The 6647-nt window shown below is 44.9% G+C and overlaps 1 long non-coding RNA gene across 1 annotated transcript; it reads right to left on the reverse strand.

Moving 5' to 3' along the window:
* Window positions 1-680: 680 nt before the first annotated feature.
* On the reverse strand, window positions 681-6210 carry LOC142775996 (uncharacterized). The gene is made up of 2 exons (XR_012887218.1): window positions 6156-6210; window positions 681-824 (listed from the first exon to the last, which is right to left on the reverse strand). It is a non-coding gene; the product is annotated as an uncharacterized LOC142775996 (long non-coding RNA).
* Between the last annotated feature and the right edge of the window lie 437 nt (window positions 6211-6647).

A 6647-nucleotide genomic window follows, 5' to 3' on the forward strand; every position in this document is an offset into this window, starting at 1 on the left:
GTTAATTGTAACCCGAAGGAATTTCTGAATTTGGTCTGAATTATCAATTCTCAGATATGCAATTCAGGGCATGGTGTTCCCACATATGATTAGGCATTGATTTAATCATATTAAAAAAATGTTTTTAAACCCAGACTACACGCAATAAACAAAAAGCAGAGGTTTTGTAAAGTCCACAAGTTCATTGGCAATGTACTGCTGAACAGACCCAAAGTATTCGTGAATTGCAAATTGCTTCTTTGCTATATATGCCGTCAGCACAAAGCTCTCTATTCCAGTTGAGAAGCATCATGGTTTACCATGCATGTACTTCATTTACATTTGTTTACTAGCAAAGCCTTATTTGTTGAAGGCCTGAGGTGCTTACTTTTTTATTTTTAGACTGTTAGGATTATATAAGCACCCACATTTTCAGATAGTAGTGGGAAACCAGCCGATATTTTCTGGTACGGAACCACAAAAAAATATGAATTAACCATGTTAAGTATATATAAAGAATAGAACGCCAACCGAAAAATTGAAATATGTAAGAATTACCAAAAGTATGAATTATCACAAGTCTACTGTATACACTGCAGAGCCTTGGTGGCGAAGGTAAGAGGGACACAATCAGCTTATGCAAAAGAAGCACATAGCGTGATCTACACAACCTACAAACAAAGCAACACCACTGCCAAGAGTTTCCATCAGCAAATTTATTTACTGCATTCACTTTTTTTTTGGGGTGCAGCTTTCTCTTCACTCTTCTCTGGCTGGGCTTTCTTGGCAGCCTTCTTTGAAATGGACTTCAATTTCAAGAAGCGGAGCCGCACAACCTTGTTGAACTGTGGACAAAGAAAAAAATCTGGTTTTGTGCTCTGTTAAATTAACCACCTGCACGTTAAGCATAGTGTGTAGTCTAATGACATTCCAAAGTACTATGGGACAACTATACAATTTTCATGCAGTGTACATGCAAGCACTAGTCGTCTCTGTGTGCTACTTGAAGTGCATAGCATCTCCAACAATGCCAAAGGGGGATTGTTTGCTTCCACCCCCTCCCTACTAGAACACCATCACAGAAAGGAGGGGGGAAGCAAACAGTCCTGCAAGCGTAAACATTACCATAGCGGTCATATAATCACTTATGAACAAGGCACATAGGGTGTCCCTACCACAGCAGAATCTCTGTGATATGTACCACATATCACAGAGATTGAAAACATCCATATACCCGAAACTTCGCATAATAGAAAAACAAGCAAAATGTTTTTCCAAACCTCGATATACACACTAAACATTCCTTTCCATCAAAAGAACTCGCCTCCTGGGACACGTGCAAAGAGACCAATTAAGAAAGGTGCAGCTGGCTGCGACGAAAGTGCACGTCAAAGCTTGAAGTCCACCCGACTGTACTTGCATGCGAAGATTGACAAAAGCCCCCTTCCCCCCGATCTATCGCTGTGTTAGCCGCGTATCCTCAGAGCTCGCAGCTGGCTGCCAGTAAAGTGCATGTCAAAACTTTGAACGGGCCCTGCAACACTTTTCGAGCATCGTGAGCAAAAGCTGCCTATCAGTAGTAGGGGCTCCCGACAACACGTGAGCCAAATATTGTAGCGCAGCACGCGGCCTGGAATTCACAATAAATCATCAGTCAGCTAAAAATTGCTTTCTTTTCTCTCGACAAATCACAGAATGCGCCCAAAAATCAGACGTAGCAAGCCCATCTATCAGCCATTGGCTGATTTGAACATGGTGTGTTCGCTCGTTACAAAGATTGCCACGGGAGGCCGGGACTTGTGTGGCCGGGATTGCCACGGGAGGCCGGGACGGTCACACTGAATGGATGGATGGTAAAATTTTATTTCGTCAGAAAGCAAATGCGGATGAATCCGTCTTAGATGGCCATCAACCCAAGGTTGGCGGCGACCTGTGTGGCCCACTCCATGACCCTTAACTGGATGACTGTGTCCTAGTTGGTCAACACGGCCTCCCAGTGCTCAAGAGAGGGATCACGCATAATGTCCACCGGCGGCGGCACTATACTACATTCCCAAAGTATGTGATCATATGTTGCCACTGCCTGACACCATTTGCATTGCGGCTTTATTTCCTCCAGGTATATTTTGTTCAACACGTAAGGATTGGGTGAAGATTGATTGATTGATATGTGGGGTTTAACGTCCCAAAACCACTATATGATTATGAGAGACGCCGTAGTGGAGGGCTCCGGAAATTTAGACCACCTGGGGTTCTTTAACGTGCACCCAAATCTAAGCACACGGGCCTACAACATTTCCGCCTCCATCGGAAATGCAGCCGCCGCAGCCGGGATTCGAACCCGCACCCTGCGGGTCAGCAGCCGAGTACCTTAGCCACTAGACGATTGGGTGAAGATCGCATCTGCAGTTTTCTCCAGACGCATTCATGTGCCTTAGTCAACCGCTTGTGCGGGGACGGATAAAACCTCCACTCTAATTTATAATGATTCGTTATGTCATGAAAGGGGACCAGCCCATCTCTCGAGGACCTCCCCGGAAGCGGGTGGCTTATTCAGCTGACGAAACCTCGAGAATTCAGGTGAGCCGCCTTGTTCCCAGGGTTCCCAGAGTGTGCTGGTACCCAGACAATTTCTATTTCGCGAATATCTCGTCCTGTGGCCCCATGCAGAAGCTGTGCCTTCGAAGGGGAAAAAAGAAAAAGTGCTCCAGGTCACGAGGCTCAGGTGATGCTTTTCTGTGGCCCTGCCACCCCTCCCTGCATAGCTTCCAGCGCTTTCGTCAGAACGAGAGAAGAGAGAATGCAATTGTAGCATGCGACAAACCTTTGTAACTCCACTCGCATTGGACGAATTTCAAAAATTTTTGTGGCATCGAATTCGTGAGGCAATAACCTCTTCCAGGGAATTCATTCCATTGTTACTCGAAAGAGTGCTCCAGGGCCCCTCCACTGAGTCTGCTCCAGTGTAGTCGTATGCGGAGATGAAGATTGAAAAGAACACCCCACCCCCCTCCCGCCTTTAATTTATTGCTTCGTTAGCCGCGTATCTTCAGAGCTCGCAGCCCCAATCGCCAATTGCGTTGCAGCAACCGCAGTGGTTGCGGCAAACTATAGTTTTGTTAATAATTCACGTGCCCTGCCCGCGCGGAGCACGGACAAGCTGTCCTACGCAAGATAGGATGGCAGATCGAGCCAGTACCCATCAAGGCGGTTTGCGGCAGACTGGAAGACAACAATTCAAACGAAACCCTTTCCCCAGAACAAGACGCCGGGCAAGGACGACGAGAGGCGCACCGCGTGAACCAAAGCCATGTCCCGGAAGCTGGAAGAGAAGCCCAGGGTCATGTACGTGGACGCCTCACTCCGAAAACACAGTGACTGTGCTGCGGTAGTGGTTACGTCTATTGACAGGCTAATCGTCAGCGCGTCCCTGAGGACAAAAGACCCTGCAATTGCCGAGGAAGCTGCTGTGGCTCTCGCGCTCGTACAGCCAAGCGTGGACACAGTGGTCACCGACTCATGGAAGCTTCCGCAGGGGAGTAATCTCATCCGTGGCACGAGCCTTTCTATCCAAATACAGGCCTCCGGGAAGAGCCGTAGAGCTCGTGTGGGTCCCGGCTCACTCGCAGGTAGCAGGCAACACCATTGCCGACTATCATGCCTGAGAGGAAAGGTGCAGACTACCAGAACCGCACCCCGACCTGACCAGGAAACAACAGACAATATTGCGTCGAGCGCAGGCGGGATCGCTTGCACATCCCATACTGCTGAACCGCATGTACCCTGCGGAACACGACACGCTCTGTCCGTTTTGTAAAATAAAAAAATGGCACAGTGTTGCACATCTTGGCAGAATGCATAGAACTTAAGAACCTCCCCACCGTCCCTTCCTCCTGACACCCCGAACCCTCAACCCCTTGAGCGATGGGAAACTGTTATCCAGCCCCGCCCTACCGACTCAGCGTGCACTGACTGACAGGAGCCAAGAGCTGCTGGATACATACGGGTCCCGCCACTAGGGAACCGCCCCGTCTGGTGCCTGCGCGCACTACCTACAATGTTGGCCCCAATAAATGTTGATTAATCATGCCCGCGCACTGGCCTTCAAAACTATGTTGTTTTTTTTTGCTAGTATCAATGATTACACCTGTCGTTGTTTGGTCGTCAGAGTTTGTGGAAAGAACCATGGCATTTTTCCCGACGGTGTCTGGCTAGAGTTCACTGAAGCTGTTCATTCCTTAAGAGCAGCTTCTAGTTTCTTTTTTGTTAACATTTCGACCTCTCCCTCAATCGAACATATCTTTTTCTGTTTTTTATCCTCTTCCTGCCTTTTCAGAGTTTCCAAAAATGTGCGGTGTTAGTTTCTTTTGTGATGGGCACATCTGCCTGCTACACAAAAATGTGCTCACTATGTCTGCCACTTGCTATATACACAGAATCAGAATGGGCCGAGAAATGCGCAACAATATTTGTTAAAAAAAATTCAAGGATTTGCATGGATTCACAAGAAATCCAGCACTTTCAAGGCCTTGAAAACAATCTTTTCTAATTCAAGGACCTGAATGAATCCTGAAAATTAGAGCACGAACTGTTACTAACAAGTCATTACAAAACGTTCAAATGAAGGACTTGCATCAAGATCAGTTGAAAATGCCAGGCATGCTGTGTTTTCACAACGCCAGTAACAATGCTCTCTTCAAGAGAACATGCCTGGCATCCCGGCAAAGACAAGGGACAAAGAATCGGATATGAGCGCTGACCAGAGTCAGAAAACGTGTCGTCCAATAATTTATCCTTTGTGCTGCACCTGCATGTTCAACTAAATATTACAATACCAACTCGCCTGGCTTTGAATTTTAATCTATTGTGCTAGTCTATACAGTCTCTGTGTGACCAGCAGTCTCAAGCTGGCAGTCTTCTACCAATATTTTGCAAATTACGAATTAATTATAAACTTGTTACTGGGAGAACATTCATTAAAAAGATGAATAAATGTTGCTGTAAAACCTCATTACCATGAACCAGACAAGTACAATGCTCATCTAGGGGGTGTGGTAGGGTAAATGGTATATGTCAGTTTTAGTGTAATACATATGTTAAAGAAACGACTGGAAGTATCTTCATAAAATTTTAAGTGCTCTCTAAAAATTGTCCCTGGGTGTCAAGGGACACCATTTTTTTAAAGGGGCTTCACTTATTGAATGTATCTTTTCTCTGCAGGTATTGAAAGGAGTGTAATGATTAACAGCCCTGTTGAGGCTTATTACTTACATCTTAACTGACAAAATACACCTTTTTAATGAAGTTTTTCTAAAAAAAAGGTACTGCATGCACAAGGCCACAGAGGGTGCATATTGTGTAATTCTTTCACTGCTTTAATCTTTATAAGATCAGCAATTAAAGGTTCAGTTTGTTTCCAAGTTGTTGTAGCTCCTGCATACAAAGTTTCACCGAAATAGATTGATTACTTTTTGAAAAAAGGCACATTGAAGTTGAAAAATTTATAAAAAATGCTTTTTGTGAAAAACGTTTTATCTGCGCGTACTGCTTACGCCAGGGGGCACGTGACGTACATCGGCGCGGAATTCGATCTGGTTGGAGCAGCAAGTCGACGTTGGGCTTCCACAGGTTCGTTCCTCAAAGTACAAAGAATTTTTTTGTGTGTCAAAATTATAGGTTTGATTTTTTGGGGGCGCTTTACCTTAACCATACTTCATTAAACTTCATTACATAACATTAGGAAACAATGAAGTTAAAAGATTTGGTTGAAGAGCACTAAAAACAGACAGAAGAGGCAGACAAGGACAGTGCAAGTGCTATCCTTGTCAGCCTTTTCTGTTTGTTTTTTAGCACTTTTACAAAAAATTTTCAATTATGAACATAATCCACCTGGCTCAATTTGCCATCTTGCTGTAACGAATTTAGAGCTGCTTGAACCAATCAAGCTAAACATCAGGATTTATGGCTGGATTTGGCCACCTCTACATTAACCAAAGCACAGGCATATATCCCCCCCCCCCCTAAATCACCTCACTTGAATTGAAACTAGATGGTGACCGAAGACAGCAAAGACCAATCAGACAGAAGAACAGTTAAATACAGCTGATCAAGAGTCAATAGCAAGCCCACAGCCTCCTAAAACTGACACAAAATGCTGGATTTCAAGAAGTCAATACAGACTGCTTTGCCCGCCGGAGCTTGAACCGGTCAAAATCATTCATGTTGGCTTTCTGTTCAAAAACACAGAGAAGTGAGCAGATTAGGGCAGCACAACTTAACAAGTCACTAAGCATAATGCACCGTAAATCTGCATACAAATATCGTCAAATACGAATCAGACGGCACTTCCTGGATTACTTCATCACATTCCCCCAAAAAATGTACTGCTACACAAGTGACTGGCTAACTCCCGACATAATGCAAAGTAGTAATAATGGTAATAAGTAAGGGGGGACACAGGTCTTGTAACGATCGAAAATGGCCAGAAAGTAGATTTTTTTGCAAAACTTTACTTTCGTGCATTTGTACCTCTGAGCACCTACTTTCCAATTCGTAATGCTGAATTCGGTCAGGAAATGCAATATAACAGGCCTTCAAAGCACCCCGGCAGCAGTCAAGTGTCCCCAAAAGAACGAAGTTTGTTCGAACTTTGCGCGCGCCATTAGCAT

The sequence above is a fragment of the Rhipicephalus microplus genome, chromosome X (assembly GCF_043290135.1).
Source record: "Rhipicephalus microplus isolate Deutch F79 chromosome X, USDA_Rmic, whole genome shotgun sequence".
NCBI classification, from domain to species: domain Eukaryota; kingdom Metazoa; phylum Arthropoda; class Arachnida; order Ixodida; family Ixodidae; genus Rhipicephalus; species Rhipicephalus microplus.